Source organism: Schistocerca gregaria, chromosome 3 (assembly GCF_023897955.1).
Source record: "Schistocerca gregaria isolate iqSchGreg1 chromosome 3, iqSchGreg1.2, whole genome shotgun sequence".
In the NCBI taxonomy this organism is placed as follows: Eukaryota; Metazoa; Arthropoda; class Insecta; order Orthoptera; family Acrididae; genus Schistocerca; species Schistocerca gregaria.
The window spans coordinates 679814469-679839954 of NC_064922.1; the positions used below are offsets into that span (position 1 = coordinate 679814469).

At 42.2% G+C, this 25486-nt stretch overlaps 13 non-coding genes across 13 annotated transcripts; all 13 read right to left on the bottom strand.

The window, feature by feature from the left end:
• Positions 1-1486: 1486 nt before the first annotated feature.
• LOC126357103 (U5 spliceosomal RNA) lies at positions 1487-1605 on the bottom strand. Its single transcript, XR_007566088.1, has one exon. It is a non-coding gene; the product is annotated as a U5 spliceosomal RNA (small nuclear RNA).
• Positions 1606-2541: 936 nt separating this feature from the next.
• Positions 2542-2748, bottom strand: LOC126356902 (small nucleolar RNA U3). Its single transcript, XR_007565910.1, has one exon. It is a non-coding gene; the product is annotated as a small nucleolar RNA U3 (small nucleolar RNA).
• A 2569-nt stretch (positions 2749-5317) lies between these two features.
• Positions 5318-5436, bottom strand: LOC126357149 (U5 spliceosomal RNA). Its single transcript, XR_007566127.1, has one exon. It is a non-coding gene; the product is annotated as a U5 spliceosomal RNA (small nuclear RNA).
• Positions 5437-6372: 936 nt separating this feature from the next.
• On the bottom strand, positions 6373-6579 carry LOC126356903 (small nucleolar RNA U3). Its single transcript, XR_007565911.1, has one exon. It is a non-coding gene; the product is annotated as a small nucleolar RNA U3 (small nucleolar RNA).
• Positions 6580-9147: 2568 nt separating this feature from the next.
• Positions 9148-9266, bottom strand: LOC126357150 (U5 spliceosomal RNA). Its single transcript, XR_007566128.1, has one exon. It is a non-coding gene; the product is annotated as a U5 spliceosomal RNA (small nuclear RNA).
• Positions 9267-10202: 936 nt separating this feature from the next.
• Positions 10203-10409, bottom strand: LOC126356904 (small nucleolar RNA U3). The gene has a single exon (XR_007565912.1). It is a non-coding gene; the product is annotated as a small nucleolar RNA U3 (small nucleolar RNA).
• Positions 10410-12978: 2569 nt separating this feature from the next.
• Positions 12979-13097, bottom strand: LOC126357151 (U5 spliceosomal RNA). The gene has a single exon (XR_007566129.1). It is a non-coding gene; the product is annotated as a U5 spliceosomal RNA (small nuclear RNA).
• Positions 13098-14033: 936 nt separating this feature from the next.
• On the bottom strand, positions 14034-14240 carry LOC126356905 (small nucleolar RNA U3). The gene has a single exon (XR_007565913.1). It is a non-coding gene; the product is annotated as a small nucleolar RNA U3 (small nucleolar RNA).
• Positions 14241-16809: 2569 nt separating this feature from the next.
• Positions 16810-16928, bottom strand: LOC126357152 (U5 spliceosomal RNA). The gene has a single exon (XR_007566130.1). It is a non-coding gene; the product is annotated as a U5 spliceosomal RNA (small nuclear RNA).
• A 936-nt stretch (positions 16929-17864) lies between these two features.
• Positions 17865-18071, bottom strand: LOC126356962 (small nucleolar RNA U3). Its single transcript, XR_007565964.1, has one exon. It is a non-coding gene; the product is annotated as a small nucleolar RNA U3 (small nucleolar RNA).
• Positions 18072-20640: 2569 nt separating this feature from the next.
• On the bottom strand, positions 20641-20759 carry LOC126357104 (U5 spliceosomal RNA). Its single transcript, XR_007566089.1, has one exon. It is a non-coding gene; the product is annotated as a U5 spliceosomal RNA (small nuclear RNA).
• Positions 20760-21695: 936 nt separating this feature from the next.
• LOC126356906 (small nucleolar RNA U3) lies at positions 21696-21902 on the bottom strand. The gene has a single exon (XR_007565914.1). It is a non-coding gene; the product is annotated as a small nucleolar RNA U3 (small nucleolar RNA).
• A 2569-nt stretch (positions 21903-24471) lies between these two features.
• Positions 24472-24590, bottom strand: LOC126357106 (U5 spliceosomal RNA). The gene has a single exon (XR_007566090.1). It is a non-coding gene; the product is annotated as a U5 spliceosomal RNA (small nuclear RNA).
• Positions 24591-25486: the final 896 nt, after the last annotated feature.

Genomic DNA, 25486 nt, shown 5'->3' on the forward strand with positions numbered 1-25486 from the left:
AAAACTTTTTCGCTTGCAACATATAAACAGCCAACTTGAACCTCTGGGATTTTCAAACACACACAGAAAACTTAATTCCACAGAAATTTAGGAGTAACAGTGGTTGCCTGACATTTTCATACATACTCAAATAGCTACTTCTATGCACTTCACACAATGTTCTCATCATGTTCCACCAGAGAACACAGTTATCACTATGAATGGATTCTGGTAAAAGAGCCTTCAAACCACAAACAGCCTGATCAAAGTGATTATCTCCACATCCTCTGCCAATATCATGTCACTCTATACCTGAGGAGGGAAACTACAATGCAGGGGAAGGAGCTTCGTTGTGAGCACTGTCCTGGTATTTCATCATTAACTCTTCTCAAGCCAAGTATGCACCACCTCTGTGTATGGCTGGGTCAATCAAAAAAGACAAGCAGCATCAACAACTCACAGGACACTATGAACATTTTTACCATTATCTGCACCACCTTCCACTGATTTACTGAAGAAGAAACTGCAAAGTCTGGCCAATTTTGTACACCAGTAATCTTGAAAACATTGGAGTCAACAGCAGATACATAGTTTCCAAGACTGTACCTAGGAACAACCCTTCAATTTCAAGATTTACATCTCACTGAGGCACATCACATCATACCCAAACTACACCTAGCAGGAAATTGCTACTCTATTCATTTCCAGCTATCTATGTCATATTCAACAAATGTCTCCCTCCCACCTACATCTTCTACAAAACTGAGTACATTGTTATGAACAAACAACCAATGCCATATTATGGCAACAATCCAGTGCCACTATTATCCACTCTCTTGAAAACAATTGAAATACTCATCCTGACCAACTATCCACCATCTTCAACCCAAATCTCACTCACACCATACCCACAAATCACAAACTTGTGCAGTAAAAATAATTTTGGGTTTCAAAACTCAATCTACTAATCACATACCAGTATTACTTACAACGCCTATCATTCATCATTCACTTCCAAATATCAGCTTATATGCTGTTGTGCAATTAAAGTGCAAATAAACACTAAACCATATAGCACTGAGGTATAGAAAGCGTTCACCAAGAGTTTCCACAATTATGCCTCTTGTGCCTCACACACACACAAATGTAACAACTCTTCACAATACAAAGCATTCACCTTCACCTCTGCACAATATTGCCTGCCATACATTATCGCAAGCACCACTCACATTACAATTCCTTTATGCTATTTCCAGATTAGTCTCCTGCCATTTATACAACTCAGACATTAAATAGCTCTCTTTCTCTTTACACTATCGTCTAACACACTGCACGCCATTTCAGGGCAAATGTACTTGTTTCATTATACTGCGACATGGCCTGTTACAATTTCAAATCAAGCAAAAACATCTACCTGATCCAACGTGCTCCGCTACTCCACACAACACAATCTACCTCTTCCTATTTACGCACATTATTGCTTACATTACGTTTTACTTGTGATTGTGGCTCAGCAATAGCCGAGCACTACGAAAAATACATTACAGACTCATTTAATGTTCCCCTCCACGGAAATCTTTAGTAAAAGGCGAAAGATTTATTCGATTTGAAGGGAAACCAGAGTGCCGATCAACGCACTCACTTCCATACTTATGGCTGCTTCTCTAGTACTTCTGCGCGAGAACGCGGAAAATTCTTTCCCTCTTGTCCACTTCTCTACCGTCAACAGACTTCCAGTGTTATGCAAGCACAAACCGCAAAACTAACTGCCAACGCTGAAATACGTGTCTGCCAAATGAGGTCGCTATTACTCTTTACATAACTATTTTCATCATTTCTGTCACCATCCAAGCTGCTTCATTACCTCACCTGCCGCCAGATGGCAGCACGCCTAATTCCTGTCGGCGACCCACCGTTTGACATACAACGTTCGGCACACAACTGCCTGCAGTGCTCTGCATCTAACACTAATCTCTCTCCTCCCCACCACACTCGTTCACTGAAAAAACTGACAACTAGATAGTTCTTTGTACGCGAAACTAGGCCACATCAGACGCAACGTGTATGTAGATGTGTAGTGCAAGGGAAATATCCCCTGCTCCCACACAACTAATACTAGCTGACAACAGAAACAAAATTTCTGTCGATAGTATTTGAACCAGTCTTATTCATTTGCGAATTTCATGCATTCCTTCTTGCTGGTAACAGTGCCTTGCAAATCACTCAATTCATGTTTTCTAGCCAAACGTGCTGCTCCTGATTGTTTCGTACATCATGCATTAGTGGTCATTATCAAGACTGTGTTGTGTGTCAGCTTTTTATGGTCATCAATTGCACTCTGCTTGTGCTGCTCACTCATTCTTGTAACTCAAAGTACGTCGTTGTCATCCAATCCTAGCACTTGCAGCAGGACAAATCAACTGGCTCGTCACCGTGCCACTCGGGAAACTTCCGCAAGGCTTTCATGACATGTCGCAATCAAAGTCCTTCCACAACATTTCTGCAACGCGGCGGGTCACGATACCGAAAGTATGACTTATGCTTCTGATCTATAACAAAACCACCACTCGGAAAGCGCTACTCCCTTCCCACATCCCTCAGAATGTGGTGAACGATCATCGATTACAACCAAGATGCAATGAATCTCGGTCGCATGCCTCACGCTCAGGGACAGTGCTACCACTCATCATCGTGGTTGCGTCTACTCCAGCTTTGAACTAGAGAGAGTTGAAGACATACTACAGAAATGATCCTGTGAAGTATGATCTTGCTTGCAAGCTATCACCGCTCGCTACTTATGCCACGAGACCGTCAACACGCCCTACGAGAATACGACACACTCTTCACATTCGCGATTTACTTATCGAAGAATTACTTAAGCTCGGACATTCTGCAAAGAACCTAGTTCTACTCCTATTTGGCCGCCATGATCTAACCTTTCCTCACTCAACTATTCTGTGCGCTACCAGTGCTTTTTGCATCCGAAATCAGAGACCATTGCCTCAGGCGAGACTGTATGTAAACACCGCTTGCAGCTCCGGCCGCTAGATGGGGGCCTGGGGCACATACAGTAGCATTCTATGGCGCAAGCAGACATGCCAAATAGTCACTGAAAGAGAAACACACAAGAGGGCAGTCATAGGACACTTGTGCTTTCTTTAAAACCGCCTCTCTCTTCGAAAATTTTCGCACCGCAATAGCGTATTCACCTCGCCCTAACAGTGCCAACTCTTGTCGATATTTGGCCACTTCCTCTTTCGTTTCACCTTGCGTCTTACTTGATACCCCGCCCAACAGCTGCTGATACACGCTACACGCAATTAATGTGTTTCTCTCTGTATCTCTTTTCGCCTACCACGAGTATTGCTTTTCCTCACATGGCAATTATGAAAACACCCACAGCTAAACAAACACTTCCATTCAGCATCACGTCCATACTATCAGTCATACACCAGTAATTTCACAGCTACTTGCTCCACTAATACATTTCTTAATGTTACTGTTAAACAGATGAAGAATCAAAGTATACAACAAGTCTCTATGAACATCACTGTCAGGACATTATACGCATACCATGCCCATCTTTATGCTTCAACTATGATGGCCCATGTGCTATGAATAAAGAAATTTCTCATCAAATATCAAATAATTTTACAACTATATAACTACTCCGACTAGCCCCTTACTAAAACTCTAGATGTTTAGCAATCCCGCCATCAATCTCAGAATAATCGCAAGCAGTGCTTTCATCCCATGAGCACTTCTTTGCAAACAAAACCACAAAACTACTTTTTATACTAGCTTCCTTGTCACAGTGAACAGGGAACTAATGCTAGTGCCCCAGTTTACTCAAAAACTTTTTCGCTTGCAACATATAAACAGCCAACTTGAACCTCTGGGATTTTCAAACACACACAGAAAACTTAATTCCACAGAAATTTAGGAGTAACAGTGGTTGCCTGACATTTTCATACATACTCAAATAGCTACTTCTATGCACTTCACACAATGTTCTCATCATGTTCCACCAGAGAACACAGTTATCACTATGAATGGATTCTGGTAAAAGAGCCTTCAAACCACAAACAGCCTGATCAAAGTGATTATCTCCACATCCTCTGCCAATATCATGTCACTCTATACCTGAGGAGGGAAACTACAATGCAGGGGAAGGAGCTTCGTTGTGAGCACTGTCCTGGTATTTCATCATTTACTCTTCTCAAGCCAAGTATGCACCACCTCTGTGTATGGCTGGGTCAATCAAAAAAGACAAGCAGCATCAACAACTCACAGGACACTATGAACATTTTTACCATTATCTGCACCACCTTCCACTGATTTACTGAAGAAGAAACTGCAAAGTCTGGCCAATTTTGTACACCAGTAATCTTGAAAACATTGGAGTCAACAGCAGATACATAGTTTCCAAGACTGTACCTAGGAACAACCCTTCAATTTCAAGATTTACATCTCACTGAGGCACATCACATCATACCCAAACTACACCTAGCAGGAAATTGCTACTCTATTCATTTCCAGCTATCTATGTCATATTCAACAAATGTCTCCCTCCCACCTACATCTTCTACAAAACTGAGTACATTGTTATGAACAAACAACCAATGCCATATTATGGCAACAATCCAGTGCCACTATTATCCACTCTCTTGAAAACAATTGAAATACTCATCCTGACCAACTATCCACCATCTTCAACCCAAATCTCACTCACACCATACCCACAAATCACAAACTTGTGCAGTAAAAATAATTTTGGGTTTCAAAACTCAATCTACTAATCACATACCAGTATTACTTACAACGCCTATCATTCATCATTCACTTCCAAATATCAGCTTATATGCTGTTGTGCAATTAAAGTGCAAATAAACACTAAACCATATAGCACTGAGGTATAGAAAGCGTTCACCAAGAGTTTCCACAATTATGCCTCTTGTGCCTCACACACACACAAATGTAACAACTCTTCACAATACAAAGCATTCACCTTCACCTCTGCACAATATTGCCTGCCATACATTATCGCAAGCACCACTCACATTACAATTCCTTTATGCTATTTCCAGATTAGTCTCCTGCCATTTATACAACTCAGACATTAAATAGCTCTCTTTCTCTTTACACTATCGTCTAACACACTGCACGCCATTTCAGGGCAAATGTACTTGTTTCATTATACTGCGACATGGCCTGTTACAATTTCAAATCAAGCAAAAACATCTACCTGATCCAACGTGCTCCGCTACTCCACACAACACAATCTACCTCTTCCTATTTACGCACATTATTGCTTACATTACGTTTTACTTGTGATTGTGGCTCAGCAATAGCCGAGCACTATGAAAAATACATTACAGACTCATTTAATGTTCCCCTCCACGGAAATCTTTAGTAAAAGGCGAAAGATTTATTCGATTTGAAGGGAAACCAGAGTGCCGATCAACGCACTCACTTCCATACTTATGGCTGCTTCTCTAGTACTTCTGCGCGAGAACGCGGAAAATTCTTTCCCTCTTGTCCACTTCTCTACCGTCAACAGACTTCCAGTGTTATGCAAGCACAAACCGCAAAACTAACTGCCAACGCTGAAATACGTGTCTGCCAAATGAGGTCGCTATTACTCTTTACATAACTATTTTCATCATTTCTGTCACCATCCAAGCTGCTTCATTACCTCACCTGCCGCCAGATGGCAGCACGCCTAATTCCTGTCGGCGACCCACCGTTTGACATACAACGTTCGGCACACAACTGCCCGCAGTGCTCTGCATCTAACACTAATCTCTCTCCTCCCCACCACACTCGTTCACTGAAAAAACTGACAACTAGATAGTTCTTTGTACGCGAAACTAGGCCACATCAGACGCAACGTGTATGTAGATGTGTAGTGCAAGGGAAATATCCCCTGCTCCCACACAACTAATACTAGCTGACAACAGAAACAAAATTTCTGTCGATAGTATTTGAACCAGTCTTATTCATTTGCGAATTTCATGCATTCCTTCTTGCTGGTAACAGTGCCTTGCAAATCACTCAATTCATGTTTTCTAGCCAAACGTGCTGCTCCTGATTGTTTCGTACATCATGCATTAGTGGTCATTATCAAGACTGTGTTGTGTGTCAGCTTTTTATGGTCATCAATTGCACTCTGCTTGTGCTGCTCACTCATTCTTGTAACTCAAAGTACGTCGTTGTCATCCAATCCTAGCACTTGCAGCAGGACAAATCAACTGGCTCGTCACCGTGCCACTCGGGAAACTTCCGCAAGGCTTTCATGACATGTCGCAATCAAAGTCCTTCCACAACATTTCTGCAACGCGGCGGGTCACGATACCGAAAGTATGACTTATGCTTCTGATCTATAATAAAACCACCACTCGGAAAGCGCTACTCCCTTCCCACATCCCTCAGAATGTGGTGAACGATCATCGATTACAACCAAGATGCAATGAATCTCGGTCGCATGCCTCACGCTCAGGGACAGTGCTACCACTCATCATCGTGGTTGCGTCTACTCCAGCTTTGAACTAGAGAGAGTTGAAGACATACTACAGAAATGATCCTGTGAAGTATGATCTTGCTTGCAAGCTATCACCGCTCGCTACTTATGCCACGAGACCGTCAACACGCCCTACGAGAATACGACACACTCTTCACATTCGCGATTTACTTATCGAAGAATTACTTAAGCTCGGACATTCTGCAAAGAACCTAGTTCTACTCCTATTTGGCCGCCATGATCTAACCTTTCCTCACTCAACTATTCTGTGCGCTACCAGTGCTTTTTGCATCCGAAATCAGAGACCATTGCCTCAGGCGAGACTGTATGTAAACACCGCTTGCAGCTCCGGCCGCTAGATGGGGGCCTGGGGCACATACAGTAGCATTCTATGGCGCAAGCAGACATGCCAAATAGTCACTGAAAGAGAAACACACAAGAGGGCAGTCATAGGACACTTGTGCTTTCTTTAAAACCGCCTCTCTCTTCGAAAATTTTCGCACCGCAATAGCGTATTCACCTCGCCCTAACAGTGCCAACTCTTGTCGATATTTGGCCACTTCCTCTTTCGTTTCACCTTGCGTCTTACTTGATACCCCGCCCAACAGCTGCTGATACACGCTACACGCAATTAATGTGTTTCTCTCTGTATCTCTTTCGCCTACCACGAGTATTGCTTTTCCTCACATGGCAATTATGAAAACACCCACAGCTAAACAAACACTTCCATTCAGCATCACGTCCATACTATCAGTCATACACCAGTAATTTCACAGCTACTTGCTCCACTAGTACATTTCTTAATGTTACTGTTAAACAGATGAAGAATCAAAGTATACAACAAGTCTCTATGAACATCACTGTCAGGACATTATACGCATACCATGCCCATCTTTATGCTTCAACTATGATGGCCCATGTGCTATGAATAAAGAAATTTCTCATCAAATATCAAATAATTTTACAACTATATAACTACTCCGACTAGCCCCTTACTAAAACTCTAGATGTTTAGCAATCCCGCCATCAATCTCAGAATAATCGCAAGCAGTGCTTTCATCCCATGAGCACTTCTTTGCAAACAAAACCACAAAACTACTTTTTATACTAGCTTCCTTGTCACAGTGAACAGGGAACTAATGCTAGTGCCCCAGTTTACTCAAAAACTTTTTCGCTTGCAACATATAAACAGCCAACTTGAACCTCTGGGATTTTCAAACACACACAGAAAACTTAATTCCACAGAAATTTAGGAGTAACAGTGGTTGCCTGACATTTTCATACATACTCAAATAGCTACTTCTATGCACTTCACACAATGTTCTCATCATGTTCCACCAGAGAACACAGTTATCACTATGAATGGATTCTGGTAAAAGAGCCTTCAAACCACAAACAGCCTGATCAAAGTGATTATCTCCACATCCTCTGCCAATATCATGTCACTCTATACCTGAGGAGGGAAACTACAATGCAGGGGAAGGAGCTTCGTTGTGAGCACTGTCCTGGTATTTCATCATTTACTCTTCTCAAGCCAAGTATGCACCACCTCTGTGTATGGCTGGGTCAATCAAAAAAGACAAGCAGCATCAACAACTCACAGGACACTATGAACATTTTTACCATTATCTGCACCACCTTCCACTGATTTACTGAAGAAGAAACTGCAAAGTCTGGCCAATTTTGTACACCAGTAATCTTGAAAACATTGGAGTCAACAGCAGATACATAGTTTCCAAGACTGTACCTAGGAACAACCCTTCAATTTCAAGATTTACATCTCACTGAGGCACATCACATCATACCCAAACTACACCTAGCAGGAAATTGCTACTCTATTCATTTCCAGCTATCTATGTCATATTCAACAAATGTCTCCCTCCCACCTACATCTTCTACAAAACTGAGTACATTGTTATGAACAAACAACCAATGCCATATTATGGCAACAATCCAGTGCCACTATTATCCACTCTCTTGAAAACAATTGAAATACTCATCCTGACCAACTATCCACCATCTTCAACCCAAATCTCACTCACACCATACCCACAAATCACAAACTTGTGCAGTAAAAATAATTTTGGGTTTCAAAACTCAATCTACTAATCACATACCAGTATTACTTACAACGCCTATCATTCATCATTCACTTCCAAATATCAGCTTATATGCTGTTGTGCAATTAAAGTGCAAATAAACACTAAACCATATAGCACTGAGGTATAGAAAGCGTTCACCAAGAGTTTCCACAATTATGCCTCTTGTGCCTCACACACACACAAATGTAACAACTCTTCACAATACAAAGCATTCACCTTCACCTCTGCACAATATTGCCTGCCATACATTATCGCAAGCACCACTCACATTACAATTCCTTTATGCTATTTCCAGATTAGTCTCCTGCCATTTATACAACTCAGACATTAAATAGCTCTCTTTCTCTTTACACTATCGTCTAACACACTGCACGCCATTTCAGGGCAAATGTACTTGTTTCATTATACTGCGACATGGCCTGTTACAATTTCAAATCAAGCAAAAACATCTACCTGATCCAACGTGCTCCGCTACTCCACACAACACAATCTACCTCTTCCTATTTACGCACATTATTGCTTACATTACGTTTTACTTGTGATTGTGGCTCAGCAATAGCCGAGCACTATGAAAAATACATTACAGACTCATTTAATGTTCCCCTCCACGGAAATCTTTAGTAAAAGGCGAAAGATTTATTCGATTTGAAGGGAAACCAGAGTGCCGATCAACGCACTCACTTCCATACTTATGGCTGCTTCTCTAGTACTTCTGCGCGAGAACGCGGAAAATTCTTTCCCTCTTGTCCACTTCTCTACCGTCAACAGACTTCCAGTGTTATGCAAGCACAAACCGCAAAACTAACTGCCAACGCTGAAATACGTGTCTGCCAAATGAGGTCGCTATTACTCTTTACATAACTATTTTCATCATTTCTGTCACCATCCAAGCTGCTTCATTACCTCACCTGCCGCCAGATGGCAGCACGCCTAATTCCTGTCGGCGACCCACCGTTTGACATACAACGTTCGGCACACAACTGCCCGCAGTGCTCTGCATCTAACACTAATCTCTCTCCTCCCCACCACACTCGTTCACTGAAAAAACTGACAACTAGATAGTTCTTTGTACGCGAAACTAGGCCACATCAGACGCAACGTGTATGTAGATGTGTAGTGCAAGGGAAATATCCCCTGCTCCCACACAACTAATACTAGCTGACAACAGAAACAAAATTTCTGTCGATAGTATTTGAACCAGTCTTATTCATTTGCGAATTTCATGCATTCCTTCTTGCTGGTAACAGTGCCTTGCAAATCACTCAATTCATGTTTTCTAGCCAAACGTGCTGCTCCTGATTGTTTCGTACATCATGCATTAGTGGTCATTATCAAGACTGTGTTGTGTGTCAGCTTTTTATGGTCATCAATTGCACTCTGCTTGTGCTGCTCACTCATTCTTGTAACTCAAAGTACGTCGTTGTCATCCAATCCTAGCACTTGCAGCAGGACAAATCAACTGGCTCGTCACCGTGCCACTCGGGAAACTTCCGCAAGGCTTTCATGACATGTCGCAATCAAAGTCCTTCCACAACATTTCTGCAACGCGGCGGGTCACGATACCGAAAGTATGACTTATGCTTCTGATCTATAATAAAACCACCACTCGGAAAGCGCTACTCCCTTCCCACATCCCTCAGAATGTGGTGAACGATCATCGATTACAACCAAGATGCAATGAATCTCGGTCGCATGCCTCACGCTCAGGGACAGTGCTACCACTCATCATCGTGGTTGCGTCTACTCCAGCTTTGAACTAGAGAGAGTTGAAGACATACTACAGAAATGATCCTGTGAAGTATGATCTTGCTTGCAAGCTATCACCGCTCGCTACTTATGCCACGAGACCGTCAACACGCCCTACGAGAATACGACACACTCTTCACATTCGCGATTTACTTATCGAAGAATTACTTAAGCTCGGACATTCTGCAAAGAACCTAGTTCTACTCCTATTTGGCCGCCATGATCTAACCTTTCCTCACTCAACTATTCTGTGCGCTACCAGTGCTTTTTGCATCCGAAATCAGAGACCATTGCCTCAGGCGAGACTGTATGTAAACACCGCTTGCAGCTCCGGCCGCTAGATGGGGGCCTGGGGCACATACAGTAGCATTCTATGGCGCAAGCAGACATGCCAAATAGTCACTGAAAGAGAAACACACAAGAGGGCAGTCATAGGACACTTGTGCTTTCTTTAAAACCGCCTCTCTCTTCGAAAATTTTCGCACCGCAATAGCGTATTCACCTCGCCCTAACAGTGCCAACTCTTGTCGATATTTGGCCACTTCCTCTTTCGTTTCACCTTGCGTCTTACTTGATACCCCGCCCAACAGCTGCTGATACACGCTACACGCAATTAATGTGTTTCTCTCTGTATCTCTTTTCGCCTACCACGAGTATTGCTTTTCCTCACATGGCAATTATGAAAACACCCACAGCTAAACAAACACTTCCATTCAGCATCACGTCCATACTATCAGTCATACACCAGTAATTTCACAGCTACTTGCTCCACTAGTACATTTCTTAATGTTACTGTTAAACAGATGAAGAATCAAAGTATACAACAAGTCTCTATGAACATCACTGTCAGGACATTATACGCATACCATGCCCATCTTTATGCTTCAACTATGATGGCCCATGTGCTATGAATAAAGAAATTTCTCATCAAATATCAAATAATTTTACAACTATATAACTACTCCGACTAGCCCCTTACTAAAACTCTAGATGTTTAGCAATCCCGCCATCAATCTCAGAATAATCGCAAGCAGTGCTTTCATCCCATGAGCACTTCTTTGCAAACAAAACCACAAAACTACTTTTTATACTAGCTTCCTTGTCACAGTGAACAGGGAACTAATGCTAGTGCCCCAGTTTACTCAAAAACTTTTTCGCTTGCAACATATAAACAGCCAACTTGAACCTCTGGGATTTTCAAACACACACAGAAAACTTAATTCCACAGAAATTTAGGAGTAACAGTGGTTGCCTGACATTTTCATACATACTCAAATAGCTACTTCTATGCACTTCACACAATGTTCTCATCATGTTCCACCAGAGAACACAGTTATCACTATGAATGGATTCTGGTAAAAGAGCCTTCAAACCACAAACAGCCTGATCAAAGTGATTATCTCCACATCCTCTGCCAATATCATGTCACTCTATACCTGAGGAGGGAAACTACAATGCAGGGGAAGGAGCTTCGTTGTGAGCACTGTCCTGGTATTTCATCATTTACTCTTCTCAAGCCAAGTATGCACCACCTCTGTGTATGGCTGGGTCAATCAAAAAAGACAAGCAGCATCAACAACTCATAGGACACTATGAACATTTTTACCATTATCTGCACCACCTTCCACTGATTTACTGAAGAAGAAACTGCAAAGTCTGGCCAATTTTGTACACCAGTAATCTTGAAAACATTGGAGTCAACAGCAGATACATAGTTTCCAAGACTGTACCTAGGAACAACCCTTCAATTTCAAGATTTACATCTCACTGAGGCACATCACATCATACCCAAACTACACCTAGCAGGAAATTGCTACTCTATTCATTTCCAGCTATCTATGTCATATTCAACAAATGTCTCCCTCCCACCTACATCTTCTACAAAACTGAGTACATTGTTATGAACAAACAACCAATGCCATATTATGGCAACAATCCAGTGCCACTATTATCCACTCTCTTGAAAACAATTGAAATACTCATCCTGACCAACTATCCACCATCTTCAACCCAAATCTCACTCACACCATACCCACAAATCACAAACTTGTGCAGTAAAAATAATTTTGGGTTTCAAAACTCAATCTACTAATCACATACCAGTATTACTTACAACGCCTATCATTCATCATTCACTTCCAAATATCAGCTTATATGCTGTTGTGCAATTAAAGTGCAAATAAACACTAAACCATATAGCACTGAGGTATAGAAAGCGTTCACCAAGAGTTTCCACAATTATGCCTCTTGTGCCTCACACACACACAAATGTAACAACTCTTCACAATACAAAGCATTCACCTTCACCTCTGCACAATATTGCCTGCCATACATTATCGCAAGCACCACTCACATTACAATTCCTTTATGCTATTTCCAGATTAGTCTCCTGCCATTTATACAACTCAGACATTAAATAGCTCTCTTTCTCTTTACACTATCGTCTAACACACTGCACGCCATTTCAGGGCAAATGTACTTGTTTCATTATACTGCGACATGGCCTGTTACAATTTCAAATCAAGCAAAAACATCTACCTGATCCAACGTGCTCCGCTACTCCACACAACACAATCTACCTCTTCCTATTTACGCACATTATTGCTTACATTACGTTTTACTTGTGATTGTGGCTCAGCAATAGCCGAGCACTATGAAAAATACATTACAGACTCATTTAATGTTCCCCTCCACGGAAATCTTTAGTAAAAGGCGAAAGATTTATTCGATTTGAAGGGAAACCAGAGTGCCGATCAACGCACTCACTTCCATACTTATGGCTGCTTCTCTAGTACTTCTGCGCGAGAACGCGGAAAATTCTTTCCCTCTTGTCCACTTCTCTACCGTCAACAGACTTCCAGTGTTATGCAAGCACAAACCGCAAAACTAACTGCCAACGCTGAAATACGTGTCTGCCAAATGAGGTCGCTATTACTCTTTACATAACTATTTTCATCATTTCTGTCACCATCCAAGCTGCTTCATTACCTCACCTGCCGCCAGATGGCAGCACGCCTAATTCCTGTCGGCGACCCACCGTTTGACATACAACGTTCGGCACACAACTGCCCGCAGTGCTCTGCATCTAACACTAATCTCTCTCCTCCCCACCACACTCGTTCACTGAAAAAACTGACAACTAGATAGTTCTTTGTACGCGAAACTAGGCCACATCAGACGCAACGTGTATGTAGATGTGTAGTGCAAGGGAAATATCCCCTGCTCCCACACAACTAATACTAGCTGACAACAGAAACAAAATTTCTGTCGATAGTATTTGAACCAGTCTTATTCATTTGCGAATTTCATGCATTCCTTCTTGCTGGTAACAGTGCCTTGCAAATCACTCAATTCATGTTTTCTAGCCAAACGTGCTGCTCCTGATTGTTTCGTACATCATGCATTAGTGGTCATTATCAAGACTGTGTTGTGTGTCAGCTTTTTATGGTCATCAATTGCACTCTGCTTGTGCTGCTCACTCATTCTTGTAACTCAAAGTACGTCGTTGTCATCCAATCCTAGCACTTGCAGCAGGACAAATCAACTGGCTCGTCACCGTGCCACTCGGGAAACTTCCGCAAGGCTTTCATGACATGTCGCAATCAAAGTCCTTCCACAACATTTCTGCAACGCGGCGGGTCACGATACCGAAAGTATGACTTATGCTTCTGATCTATAATAAAACCACCACTCGGAAAGCGCTACTCCCTTCCCACATCCCTCAGAATGTGGTGAACGATCATCGATTACAACCAAGATGCAATGAATCTCGGTCGCATGCCTCACGCTCAGGGACAGTGCTACCACTCATCATCGTGGTTGCGTCTACTCCAGCTTTGAACTAGAGAGAGTTGAAGACATACTACAGAAATGATCCTGTGAAGTATGATCTTGCTTGCAAGCTATCACCGCTCGCTACTTATGCCACGAGACCGTCAACACGCCCTACGAGAATACGACACACTCTTCACATTCGCGATTTACTTATCGAAGAATTACTTAAGCTCGGACATTCTGCAAAGAACCTAGTTCTACTCCTATTTGGCCGCCATGATCTAACCTTTCCTCACTCAACTATTCTGTGCGCTACCAGTGCTTTTTGCATCCGAAATCAGAGACCATTGCCTCAGGCGAGACTGTATGTAAACACCGCTTGCAGCTCCGGCCGCTAGATGGGGGCCTGGGGCACATACAGTAGCATTCTATGGCGCAAGCAGACATGCCAAATAGTCACTGAAAGAGAAACACACAAGAGGGCAGTCATAGGACACTTGTGCTTTCTTTAAAACCGCCTCTCTCTTCGAAAATTTTCGCACCGCAATAGCGTATTCACCTCGCCCTAACAGTGCCAACTCTTGTCGATATTTGGCCACTTCCTCTTTCGTTTCACCTTGCGTCTTACTTGATACCCCGCCCAACAGCTGCTGATACACGCTACACGCAATTAATGTGTTTCTCTCTGTATCTCTTTTCGCCTACCACGAGTATTGCTTTTCCTCACATGGCAATTATGAAAACACCCACAGCTAAACAAACACTTCCATTCAGCATCACGTCCATACTATCAGTCATACACCAGTAATTTCACAGCTACTTGCTCCACTAGTACATTTCTTAATGTTACTGTTAAACAGATGAAGAATCAAAGTATACAACAAGTCTCTATGAACATCACTGTCAGGACATTATACGCATACCATGCCCATCTTTATGCTTCAACTATGATGGCCCATGTGCTATGAATAAAGAAATTTCTCATCAAATATCAAATAATTTTACAACTATATAACTACTCCGACTAGCCCCTTACTAAAACTCTAGATGTTTAGCAATCCCGCCATCAATCTCAGAATAATCGCAAGCAGTGCTTTCATCCCATGAGCACTTCTTTGCAAACAAAACCACAAAACTACTTTTTATACTAGCTTCCTTGTCACAGTGAACAGGGAACTAATGCTAGTGCCCCAGTTTACTCAAAAACTTTTTCGCTTGCAACATATAAACAGCCAACTTGAACCTCTGGGATTTTCAAACACACACAGAAAACTTAATTCCACAGAAATTTAGGAGTAACAGTGGTTGCCTGACATTTTCATACATACTCAAATAGCTACTTCTATGCACTTCACACAATGTTCTCATCATGTTCCACCAGAGAACACAGTTATCACTATGAATGGATTCTGGTAAAAGAGCCTTCAAACCACAAACAGCCTGATCAAAGTGATTATCTCCACATCCTCTGCCAATATCATGTCACTCTATACCTGAGGAGGGAAACTACAATGCAGGGGAAGGAGCTTCGTTGTGAGCACTGTCCTGGTATTTCATCATTAACTCTTCTCAAGCCAAGTATGCACCACCTCTGTGTATGGCTGGGTCAATCAAAAAAGACAAGCAGCATCAACAACTCACAGGACACTATGAACATTTTTACCATTATCTGCACCACCTTCCACTGATTTACTGAAGAAGAAACTGCAAAGTCTGGCCAATTTTGTACACCAGTAATCTTGAAAACATTGGAGTCAACAGCAGATACATAGTTTCCAAGACTGTACCTAGGAACAACCCTTCAATTTCAAGATTTACATCTCACTGAGGCACATCACATCATACCCAAACTACACCTAGCAGGAAATTGCTACTCTATTCATTTCCAGCTATCTATGTCATATTCAACAAATGTCTCCCTCCCACCTACATCTTCTACAAAACTGAGTACATTGTTATGAACAAACAACCAATGCCATATTATGGCAACAATCCAGTGCCACTATTATCCACTCTCTTGAAAACAATTGAAATACTCATCCTGACCAACTATCCACCATCTTCAACCCAAATCTCACTCACACCATACCCACAAATCACAAACTTGTGCAGTAAAAATAATTTTGGGTTTCAAAACTCAATCTACTAATCACATACCAGTATTACTTACAACGCCTATCATTCATCATTCACTTCCAAATATCAGCTTATATGCTGTTGTGCAATTAAAGTGCAAATAAACACTAAACCATATAGCACTGAGGTATAGAAAGCGTTCACCAAGAGTTTCCACAATTATGCCTCTTGTGCCTCACACACACACAAATGTAACAACTCTTCACAATACAAAGCATTCACCTTCACCTCTGCACAATATTGCCTGCCATACATTATCGCAAGCACCACTCACATTACAATTCCTTTATGCTATTTCCAGATTAGTCTCCTGCCATTTATACAACTCAGACATTAAATAGCTCTCTTTCTCTTTACACTATCGTCTAACACACTGCACGCCATTTCAGGGCAAATGTACTTGTTTCATTATACTGCGACATGGCCTGTTACAATTTCAAATCAAGCAAAAACATCTACCTGATCCAACGTGCTCCGCTACTCCACACAACACAATCTACCTCTTCCTATTTACGCACATTATTGCTTACATTACGTTTTACTTGTGATTGTGGCTCAGCAATAGCCGAGCACTATGAAAAATACATTACAGACTCATTTAATGTTCCCCTCCACGGAAATCTTTAGTAAAAGGCGAAAGATTTATTCGATTTGAAGGGAAACCAGAGTGCCGATCAACGCACTCACTTCCATACTTATGGCTGCTTCTCTAGTACTTCTGCGCGAGAACGCGGAAAATTCTTTCCCTCTTGTCCACTTCTCTACCGTCAACAGACTTCCAGTGTTATGCAAGCACAAACCGCAAAACTAACTGCCAACGCTGAAATACGTGTCTGCCAAATGAGGTCGCTATTACTCTTTACATAACTATTTTCATCATTTCTGTCACCATCCAAGCTGCTTCATTACCTCACCTGCCGCCAGATGGCAGCACGCCTAATTCCTGTCGGCGACCCACCGTTTGACATACAACGTTCGGCACACAACTGCCCGCAGTGCTCTGCATCTAACACTAATCTCTCTCCTCCCCACCACACTCGTTCACTGAAAAAACTGACAACTAGATAGTTCTTTGTACGCGAAACTAGGCCACATCAGACGCAACGTGTATGTAGATGTGTAGTGCAAGGGAAATATCCCCTGCTCCCACACAACTAATACTAGCTGACAACAGAAACAAAATTTCTGTCGATAGTATTTGAACCAGTCTTATTCATTTGCGAATTTCATGCATTCCTTCTTGCTGGTAACAGTGCCTTGCAAATCACTCAATTCATGTTTTCTAGCCAAACGTGCTGCTCCTGATTGTTTCGTACATCATGCATTAGTGGTCATTATCAAGACTGTGTTGTGTGTCAGCTTTTTATGGTCATCAATTGCACTCTGCTTGTGCTGCTCACTCATTCTTGTAACTCAAAGTACGTCGTTATCATCCAATCCTAGCACTTGCAGCAGGACAAATCAACTGGCTCGTCACCGTGCCACTCGGGAAACTTCCGCAAGGCTTTCATGACATGTCGCAATCAAAGTCCTTCCACAACATTTCTGCAACGCGGCGGGTCACGATACCGAAAGTATGACTTATGCTTCTGATCTATAATAAAACCACCACTCGGAAAGCGCTACTCCCTTCCCACATCCCTCAGAATGTGGTGAACGATCATCGATTACAACCAAGATGCAATGAATCTCGGTCGCATGCCTCACGCTCAGGGACAGTGCTACCACCCATCATCGTGGTTGCGTCTACTCCAGCTTTGAACTAGAGAGAGTTGAAGACATACTACAGAAATGATCCTGTGAAGTATGATCTTGCTTGCAAGCTATCACCGCTCGCTACTTATGCCACGAGACCGTCAACACGCCCTACGAGAATACGACACACTCTTCACATTCGCGATTTACTTATCGAAGAATTACTTAAGCTCGGACATTCTGCAAAGAACCTAGTTCTACTCCTATTTGGCCGCCATGATCTAACCTTTCCTCACTCAACTATTCTGTGCGCTACCAGTGCTTTTTGCATCCGAAATCAGAGACCATTGCCTCAGGCGAGACTGTATGTAAACACCGCTTGCAGCTCCGGCCGCTAGATGGGGGCCTGGGGCACATACAGTAGCATTCTATGGCGCAAGCAGACATGCCAAATAGTCACTGAAAGAGAAACACACAAGAGGGCAGTCATAGGACACTTGTGCTTTCTTTAAAACCGCCTCTCTCTTCGAAAATTTTCGCACCGCAATAGCGTATTCACCTCGCCCTAACAGTGCCAACTCTTGTCGATATTTGGCCACTTCCTCTTTCGTTTCACCTTGCGTCTTACTTGATACCCCGCCCAACAGCTGCTGATACACGCTACACGCAATTAATGTGTTTCTCTCTGTATCTCTTTTCGCCTACCACGAGTATTGCTTTTCCTCACATGGCAATTATGAAAACACCCACAGCTAAACAAACACTTCCATTCAGCATCACGTCCATACTATCAGTCATACACCAGTAATTTCACAGCTACTTGCTCCACTAGTACATTTCTTAATGTTACTGTTAAACAGATGAAGAATCAAAGTATACAACAAGTCTCTATGAACATCACTGTCAGGACATTATACGCATACCATGCCCATCTTTATGCTTCAACTATGATGGCCCATGTGCTATGAATAAAGAAATTTCTCATCAAATATCAAATAATTTTACAACTATATAACTACTCCGACTAGCCCCTTACTAAAACTCTAGATGTTTAGCAATCCCGCCATCAATCTCAGAATAATCGCAAGCAGTGCTTTCATCCCATGAGCACTTCTTTGCAAACAAAACCACAAAACTACTTTTTATACTAGCTTCCTTGTCACAGTGAACAGGGAACTAATGCTAGTGCCCCAGTTTACTCAAAAACTTTTTCGCTTGCAACATATAAACAGCCAACTTGAACCTCTGGGATTTTCAAACACACACAGAAAACTTAATTCCACAGAAATTTAGGAGTAACAGTGGTTGCCTGACATTTTCATACATACTCAAATAGCTACTTCTATGCACTTCACACAATGTTCTCATCATGTTCCACCAGAGAACACAGTTATCACTATGAATGGATTCTGGTAAAAGAGCCTTCAAACCACAAACAGCCTGATCAAAGTGATTATCTCCACATCCTCTGCCAATATCATGTCACTCTATACCTGAGGAGGGAAACTACAATGCAGGGGAAGGAGCTTCGTTGTGAGCACTGTCCTGGTATTTCATCATTAACTCTTCTCAAGCCAAGTATGCACCACCTCTGTGTATGGCTGGGTCAATCAAAAAAGACAAGCAGCATCAACAACTCACAGGACACTATGAACATTTTTACCATTATCTGCACCACCTTCCACTGATTTACTGAAGAAGAAACTGCAAAGTCTGGCCAATTTTGTACACCAGTAATCTTGAAAACATTGGAGTCAACAGCAGATACATAGTTTCCAAGACTGTACCTAGGAACAACCCTTCAATTTCAAGATTTACATCTCACTGAGGCACATCACATCATACCCAAACTACACCTAGCAGGAAATTGCTACTCTATTCATTTCCAGCTATCTATGTCATATTCAACAAATGTCTCCCTCCCACCTACATCTTCTACAAAACTGAGTACATTGTTATGAACAAACAACCAATGCCATATTATGGCAACAATCCAGTGCCACTATTATCCACTCTCTTGAAAACAATTGAAATACTCATCCTGACCAACTATCCACCATCTTCAACCAAAATCTCACTCACACCATACCCACAAATCACAAACTTGTGCAGTAAAAATAATTTTGGGTTTCAAAACTCAATCTACTAATCACATACCAGTATTACTTACAACGCCTATCATTCATCATTCACTTCCAAATATCAGCTTATATGCTGTTGTGCAATTAAAGTGCAAATAAACACTAAACCATATAGCACTGAGGTATAGAAAGCGTTCACCAAGAGTTTCCACAATTATGCCTCTTGTGCCTCACACACACACAAATGTAACAACTCTTCACAATACAAAGCATTCACCTTCACCTCTGCACAATATTGCCTGCCATACATTATCGCAAGCACCACTCACATTACAATTCCTTTATGCTATTTCCAGATTAGTCTCCTGCCATTTATACAACTCAGACATTAAATAGCTCTCTTTCTCTTTACACTATCGTCTAACACACTGCACGCCATTTCAGGGCAAATGTACTTGTTTCATTATACTGCGACATGGCCTGTTACAATTTCAAATCAAGCAAAAACATCTACCTGATCCAACGTGCTCCGCTACTCCACACAACACAATCTACCTCTTCCTATTTACGCACATTATTGCTTACATTACGTTTTACTTGTGATTGTGGCTCAGCAATAGCCGAGCACTACGAAAAATACATTACAGACTCATTTAATGTTCCCCTCCACGGAAATCTTTAGTAAAAGGCGAAAGATTTATTCGATTTGAAGGGAAACCAGAGTGCCGATCAACGCACTCACTTCCATACTTATGGCTGCTTCTCTAGTACTTCTGCGCGAGAACGCGGAAAATTCTTTCCCTCTTGTCCACTTCTCTACCGTCAACAGACTTCCAGTGTTATGCAAGCACAAACCGCAAAACTAACTGCCAACGCTGAAATACGTGTCTGCCAAATGAGGTCGCTATTACTCTTTACATAACTATTTTCATCATTTCTGTCACCATCCAAGCTGCTTCATTACCTCACCTGCCGCCAGATGGCAGCACGCCTAATTCCTGTCGGCGACCCACCGTTTGACATACAACGTTCGGCACACAACTGCCCGCAGTGCTCTGCATCTAACACTAATCTCTCTCCTCCCCACCACACTCGTTCACTGAAAAAACTGACAACTAGATAGTTCTTTGTACGCGAAACTAGGCCACATCAGACGCAACGTGTATGTAGATGTGTAGTGCAAGGGAAATATCCCCTGCTCCCACACAACTAATACTAGCTGACAACAGAAACAAAATTTCTGTCGATAGTATTTGAACCAGTCTTATTCATTTGCGAATTTCATGCATTCCTTCTTGCTGGTAACAGTGCCTTGCAAATCACTCAATTCATGTTTTCTAGCCAAACGTGCTGCTCCTGATTGTTTCGTACATCATGCATTAGTGGTCATTATCAAGACTGTGTTGTGTGTCAGCTTTTTATGGTCATCAATTGCACTCTGCTTGTGCTGCTCACTCATTCTTGTAACTCAAAGTACGTCGTTGTCATCCAATCCTAGCACTTGCAGCAGGACAAATCAACTGGCTCGTCACCGTGCCACTCGGGAAACTTCCGCAAGGCTTTCATGACATGTCGCAATCAAAGTCCTTCCACAACATTTCTGCAACGCGGCGGGTCACGATACCGAAAGTATGACTTATGCTTCTGATCTATAACAAAACCACCACTCGGAAAGCGCTACTCCCTTCCCACATCCCTCAGAATGTGGTGAACGATCATCGATTACAACCAAGATGCAATGAATCTCGGTCGCATGCCTCACGCTCAGGGACAGTGCTACCACTCATCATCGTGGTTGCGTCTACTCCAGCTTTGAACTAGAGAGAGTTGAAGACATACTACAGAAATGATCCTGTGAAGTATGATCTTGCTTGCAAGCTATCACCGCTCGCTACTTATGCCACGAGACCGTCAACACGCCCTACGAGAATACGACACACTCTTCACATTCGCGATTTACTTATCGAAGAATTACTTAAGCTCGGACATTCTGCAAAGAACCTAGTTCTACTCCTATTTGGCCGCCATGATCTAACCTTTCCTCACTCAACTATTCTGTGCGCTACCAGTGCTTTTTGCATCCGAAATCAGAGACCATTGCCTCAGGCGAGACTGTATGTAAACACCGCTTGCAGCTCCGGCCGCTAGATGGGGGCCTGGGGCACATACAGTAGCATTCTATGGCGCAAGCAGACATGCCAAATAGTCACTGAAAGAGAAACACACAAGAGGGCAGTCATAGGACACTTGTGCTTTCTTTAAAACCGCCTCTCTCTTCGAAAATTTTCGCACCGCAATAGCGTATTCACCTCGCCCTAACAGTGCCAACTCTTGTCGATATTTGGCCACTTCCTCTTTCGTTTCACCTTGCGTCTTACTTGATACCCCGCCCAACAGCTGCTGATACACGCTACACGCAATTAATGTGTTTCTCTCTGTATCTCTTTTCGCCTACCACGAGTATTGCTTTTCCTCATATGGCAATTATGAAAACACCCACAGCTAAACAAACACTTCCATTCAGCATCACGTCCATACTATCAGTCATACACCAGTAATTTCACAGCTACTTGCTCCACTAATACATTTCTTAATGTTACTGTTAAACAGATGAAGAATCAAAGTATACAACAAGTCTCTATGAACATCACTGTCAGGACATTATACGCATACCATGCCCATCTTTATGCTTCAACTATGATGGCCCATGTGCTATGAATAAAGAAATTTCTCATCAAATATCAAATAATTTTACAACTATATAACTACTCCGACTAGCCCCTTACTAAAACTCTAGATGTTTAGCAATCCCGCCATCAATCTCAGAATAATCGCAAGCAGTGCTTTCATCCCATGAGCACTTCTTTGCAAACAAAACCACAAAACTACTTTTTATACTAGCTTCCTTGTCACAGTGAACAGGGAACTAATGCTAGTGCCCCAGTTTACTCAAAAACTTTTTCGCTTGCAACATATAAACAGCCAACTTGAACCTCTGGGATTTTCAAACACACACAGAAAACTTAATTCCACAGAAATTTAGGAGTAACAGTGGTTGCCTGACATTTTCATACATACTCAAATAGCTACTTCTATGCACTTCACACAATGTTCTCATCATGTTCCACCAGAGAACACAGTTATCACTATGAATGGATTCTGGTAAAAGAGCCTTCAAACCACAAACAGCCTGATCAAAGTGATTATCTCCACATCCTCTGCCAATATCATGTCACTCTATACCTGAGGAGGGAAACTACAATGCAGGGGAAGGAGCTTCGTTGTGAGCACTGTCCTGGTATTTCATCATTAACTCTTCTCAAGCCAAGTATGCACCACCTCTGTGTATGGCTGGGTCAATCAAAAAAGACAAGCAGCATCAACAACTCACAGGACACTATGAACATTTTTACCATTATCTGCACCACCTTCCACTGATTTACTGAAGAAGAAACTGCAAAGTCTGGCCAATTTTGTACACCAGTAATCTTGAAAACATTGGAGTCAACAGCAGATACATAGTTTCCAAGACTGTACCTAGGAACAACCCTTCAATTTCAAGATTTACATCTCACTGAGGCACATCACATCATACCCAAACTACACCTAGCAGGAATTTGCTACTCTATTCATTTCCAGCTATCTATGTCATATTCAACAAATGTCTCCCTCCCACCTACATCTTCTACAAAACTGAGTACATTGTTATGAACAAACAACAAATGCCATATTATGGCAACAATCCAGTGCCACTATTATCCACTCTCTTGAAAACAATTGAAATACTCATCCTGACCAACTATCCACCATCTTCAACCCAAATCTCACTCACACCATACCCACAAATCACAAACTTGTGCAGTAAAAATAATTTTGGGTTTCAAAACTCAATCTACTAATCACATACCAGTATTACTTACAACGCCTATCATTCATCATTCACTTCCAAATATCAGCTTATATGCTGTTGTGCAATTAAAGTGCAAATAAACACTAAACCATATAGCACTGAGGTATAGAAAGCGTTCACCAAGAGTTTCCACAATTATGCCTCTTGTGCCTCACACACACACAAATGTAACAACTCTTCACAATACAAAGCATTCACCTTCACCTCTGCACAATATTGCCTGCCATACATTATCGCAAGCACCACTCACATTACAATTCCTTTATGCTATTTCCAGATTAGTCTCCTGCCATTTATACAACTCAGACATTAAATAGCTCTCTTTCTCTTTACACTATCGTCTAACACACTGCACGCCATTTCAGGGCAAATGTACTTGTTTCATTATACTGCGACATGGCCTGTTACAATTTCAAATCAAGCAAAAACATCTACCTGATCCAACGTGCTCCGCTACTCCACACAACACAATCTACCTCTTCCTATTTACGCACATTATTGCTTACATTACGTTTTACTTGTGATTGTGGCTCAGCAATAGCCGAGCACTACGAAAAATACATTACAGACTCATTTAATGTTCCCCTCCACGGAAATCTTTAGTAAAAGGCGAAAGATTTATTCGATTTGAAGGGAAACCAGAGTGCCGATCAACGCACTCACTTCCATACTTATGGCTGCTTCTCTAGTACTTCTGCGCGAGAACGCGGAAAATTCTTTCCCTCTTGTCCACTTCTCTACCGTCAACAGACTTCCAGTGTTATGCAAGCACAAACCGCAAAACTAACTGCCAACGCTGAAATACGTGTCTGCCAAATGAGGTCGCTATTACTCTTTACATAACTATTTTCATCATTTCTGTCACCATCCAAGCTGCTTCATTACCTCACCTGCCGCCAGATGGCAGCACGCCTAATTCCTGTCGGCGACCCACCGTTTGACATACAACGTTCGGCACACAACTGCCCGCAGTGCTCTGCATCTAACACTAATCTCTCTCCTCCCCACCACACTCGTTCACTGAAAAAACTGACAACTAGATAGTTCTTTGTACGCGAAACTAGGCCACATCAGACGCAACGTGTATGTAGATGTGTAGTGCAAGGGAAATATCCCCTGCTCCCACACAACTAATACTAGCTGACAACAGAAACAAAATTTCTGTCGATAGTATTTGAACCAGTCTTATTCATTTGCGAATTTCATGCATTCCTTCTTGCTGGTAACAGTGCCTTGCAAATCACTCAATTCATGTTTTCTAGCCAAACGTGCTGCTCCTGATTGTTTCGTACATCATGCATTAGTGGTCATTATCAAGACTGTGTTGTGTGTCAGCTTTTTATGGTCATCAATTGCACTCTGCTTGTGCTGCTCACTCATTCTTGTAACTCAAAGTACGTCGTTGTCATCCAATCCTAGCACTTGCAGCAGGACAAATCAACTGGCTCGTCACCGTGCCACTCGGGAAACTTCCGCAAGGCTTTCATGACATGTCGCAATCAAAGTCCTTCCACAACATTTCTGCAACGCGGCGGGTCACGAT